Genomic DNA, 4,425 nt, shown 5'->3' with positions numbered 1-4,425 from the left:
ATTTGCCTTTGGTAAGGCTCAGTCCTTACACCGGCTGTTCTTTCCCGGCTACAAAATCCTGTGGTCTGTTGTAACCTGAACTCATTAAAAGATTTGTTTTCAGGTTTATCAACTGTTTATTTTCACTGACATTTGAACATGTTATTTTATAAATGATGAGGTTCCAGGGTAGGAAGTGAGTGCTTTTTATTCCCTTTTAGTTTTTTTTCTTTTAAAAAATTATGTCAGTTAAAAACAAAAAAACCGCAGTCTGTGGTTTATAAAACTTGTTTAGCTCCATAGACGAAAGAGTGTTAAACTTTGTATTTTAAAACATGTTTATCTAAGGTTAAACATGGTTTTTCAATGTCATTTTTTACTTGTATTTTGCTTTTGGTATGGCCAAATATCGAGCTTGTTTTTCATATTTCCTGATTTTTCAGAAAAATGAAAATAAATTTGTTCCCTACAAAAAAAAAAAAAAAAAAAAAAGACAGACTAGAAAATATCTCATCTGAAAATACTTGGTGTTGGAGGTGGAACCTACTGAGAGGTGTTTGGATCATGGAGGCCTCATGGAGGTCTTGGTGCGATCCTTGCAGGAGTGAATTCTCACTCCATTCGTTTTTGCAAGAGCTGATTGTTTAAAAGAGCCTGGCACCCACCTCCCTGTTTCTTCCTTCCTCTCTTGCCATATGATGCTTGCTCCCCTTTGCCTTTCTGAATGGCTGAATGACAACAAACCTCGACATGATTTACTTTGAGTGGAAGCGGATTCCTGTGTCACATTTCTTGCACAGCCTGCAGAACTGTGCAAATACATACATACATACATCTCTTACTAATTTAAAAAAAAAATACTTGGGCGCTTCTTGAACCTTCAGAAAGGAAAAATGGAAACTTGCAGCCTGTGCCTTCACAATTATGCAGCTATGGACTTTTAAGGGAAATTAAGTATGTTGGTTCAAAATCGGGGGAACAAGACAGTCTTGGGTACATAGCAATGATGTTTATCCCAGTGCAAATCTTTTCTATGCCTATGCCTACCCTGTCCAGACAATCAAAAGCAGTAACCAGTTGGCTCATTTCTTACTCATACCACTTTTCTGTCTTGCCTTCTGCTATGGCTTGGATATGGTTTGTCAAAAACTCTTGTTGCCATTTGATCCCCCGTGTGGTGGTGTTGAGAGGTGAGACCTGATGAATGGTGCCTGGTGTACGGGAGCAGCTCATGCGTGGCTTGGTGCTGTTCCCATGGACTGCATGAGTTCTTACAAGAATGGGCTTGTTCCCACCACAGGGGCTTGTTACAAAGCCAGGATGTCCCCGAGGTGTTCCCATTTTTGCACATGTCCACTTCCCCTTTAACCTTCTTCCCCATGTGGTGATGCAGCACAAAAGCCCTCACCAGAAGCCAGGGCCATGCCCTGAACGTCTCATCCTATAGAACCATGAGCTAAACAAGTCTCTTTTCTTTAGAAATTGCTCAGTCTGAGGTATTCGTTTACAGCAACATAAAATGGACTAAACCACCTTCTTTCTCTCCCAACTCCGCAGCTCCAGAGGACGATGTGGAGCTTAAGAACTGGAGTCCGAGTCCCAGGGAGTGAGGATCCTGTCTTCCTTTACTCTCTCACGACTTGTTTAAGCCAAAAGGTTAATTATGTTCTTAGCAGGGGACCACTGCCCCAGTATGTTGAAGACAAGGGTAAACCAGTTGAAACTGAGGATTCGTAATGGTTAACTAAAATATATATATTATATATATTATATATATAAAATATATATAATATATATAATATATATAATATATATATATAAATTTATATATATATTATATTTATTATATATAAATATATATAATTTTATATATATATAATATATATATTATATATAATATATATATTATATATATATAAATTTATATATATTATATATATAATATATATTTTTTATATATATTATATAATACATATTTTCTATATATTATATATAATATATAATATATATTTTCTATATATATTATATATTATATATATATTATATATATATTATATATAATATATATTTTATATAAATATTTTATATATATTATATATTATATATATATATTATATATAATATATATATATATATATCATTGAAAGTTGACTATACCGCTTAGGCTTCTGGTGCTCAGTTCAGACCATCCCCTGTATCTTGTGCTATATCAAATCACATCATCTTCTTTTTATTTTTGTTTTCAATGTTGGCTTGACACCTTTTCTTTTAGATTATCAGCTTCCAGAAAGTAGCCCAAATGATGCTTTTAATACGAATATATATTTGACCCTTGAACAGCATGGGTTTGAATTGTGCAGGTCTATTTCTATGTGAATTTTTTTCAATAAATATATTGGAATTTTTTTTGGAGATTTGTGACAATTTAGAAAAACTTGCTAATGAACTGTGTAGCCCAGAAGTATCAAAACATGTGATTAAAAGGTCATGAATTCTCAAGATACATGTAGTCAATGATCTATTTTATCATTTACTACCATAAAATATACATAAGTCTATGATTTAAAAAAGTTAAAAGTGGTTGGGCACGGTGGCTCACACCTGTAATCCCAGCACTTTAGGAGGCCAAGGTGGGTGGGTCACCTTAAGTCAGGAGTTTGAGACCAGCCTGGCCAATATGGTGAAACCTCATCTCTGCTAAAAATACAAAAACCAGCCAGGTGCGGTGGTGGGCACCTGAAGTCCGAGTTACTCAGGAGGCTGAGACAGGAGAATTGCTTGAACTGGGGAGGCAGAGGTTACAGTGAACTGAGATCACATCACTGCATTCCAGCCTGAGTGACAGAGTAAGACTGTATCTCAAACAACAACAACAACAACAACAACAAAACAAACCCCAGACCGTGCATGGTTCTATTCATAGTTGAGAGAAATTGCTATAAGACATGCAACCTTAAGCCTTAAAAAATAGGGCCAATTTTCTTCCAAAGTGTCACCAGTGTCACCAGCCATATATGAGAGTTTCAGTTGCTTTACATTCTTGTCAATACTTGATTTTTTAAAATTATTTTTTATTTTCTTTCTTTCTTTTTTTTTTAACTATAGTCCTGTGCGCTCATGATCTTTATTTTTTTTTAAATATAGAACACTTTGGCCGGGCGCGGTGGCTCACGCCTGTAATCCCAGCACTTTGGGAGGCCGAGACGGGTGGATCACGAGGCCAAGAGATTGAGAACATCCTGGTCAACATGGTGAAACCCCGTCTCTACTAAAAATACAGAAATTAGCTGGGCATGGTGGCGCGTGCCTGTAATCCCAGCTACTCAGGAGGCTGAGGCAGGAGAATTGCCTGAACCCAGGAGGTGGAGGTTGCGGTGAGCCGAGATCGCGCCATTGCACTCCAGCCTGGGTAACAAGAGCGAAACTCTGTCTTAAAATATATATATATGTATATACATAGAACACTTCATAAATATGTGTGTCATCCTTGAACAGGGACCATGCTAATCTCTGTATCCTTTCAATTTTAGTATATATGCTGTTGAAATGAGAATAATACTTGGTCTTAATCAAATTTTCTAATGTAGCCATATTGGTGGGGGAGTAGTTGTATCCATTGCTGTTTTGATTTGCATTCCCCTGATTATTATTCTTGTTTGGCACCTTTTCAGTGTTTATTTTCATTGGACTTTCTTTTGGTAAATTGACTGTGTCTTTTGCCCATTTTTTTCTATTGGAAAATTAGTAGTCTTATTTTTCCTAAAGACTACTCTTGAGTAGTCTTTTTTCTTATTAATCTATGTAAGTTCTTATTGTCCTATTTGAGTTACAAGTTCCTCTCAGTTATATGCATTACAATACCTTCAACCACCCTGTGGGCTGTCTTTTCTATAACGTATTGTGAGAAAATGGCTGAATGACAGCAAACCTTGAAATTATTTGATCCTTTTCTTAAGAAAGAGTGAACAATTCTTGAAGAAAACTATTAAGACATTCAAACATTACTTTTTATATTTTTCTGGCAATGTAAGACCAGTGCTTTTGTCATGTGTCCTGTTATTCTTTAAAAAATGTTTTTTTTCCCCTAATTTGTTTTATATTCCCTTACATTTTTTTGTTCTAGTTGCATGGTTAATGGCCTTCTCCACACTTTCTATGTGGTTATCTTCAAGGGACAATTTTACAGTTTAGAATTTCACTGTACATTGTTGGAGACTGATTCTGGCTGTTTGCAAATATTTTTGTGTATGATTTAACCTCTAGTTTACAGCAGAAAACAAGATAACTCAGAAAAGAAAAACCATATATTTTCTTTTGACTGCACAAAACTTCAAAGGTTGAGATTTGCTTTTAAAACTTTCTCTTTATTGCAGCTGTGTTCCATCCTGTATTCCCAACACTTTGGGAGGCTGAGGCAAGTGGACTGCTTGAGGTCAGGAGTTCAAG

At 35.7% G+C, this 4,425-nt stretch overlaps 1 non-coding gene across 1 annotated transcript; it reads right to left on the bottom strand.

Annotated features, from left to right (window-relative positions):
* Positions 1-3,429: 3,429 nt before the first annotated feature.
* Positions 3,430-3,533, bottom strand: LOC120361000 (U6 spliceosomal RNA). The gene has a single exon (XR_005577365.1). It is a non-coding gene; the product is annotated as a U6 spliceosomal RNA (small nuclear RNA).
* Between the last annotated feature and the right edge of the window lie 892 nt (positions 3,534-4,425).

This window comes from Saimiri boliviensis, chromosome 6, assembly GCF_048565385.1.
Source record: "Saimiri boliviensis isolate mSaiBol1 chromosome 6, mSaiBol1.pri, whole genome shotgun sequence".
Classification (NCBI taxonomy): domain Eukaryota; kingdom Metazoa; phylum Chordata; class Mammalia; order Primates; family Cebidae; genus Saimiri; species Saimiri boliviensis.
Note: the sequence above shows the minus strand (reverse complement) of the source record. Positions and strands in the feature narration are given on the sequence as shown.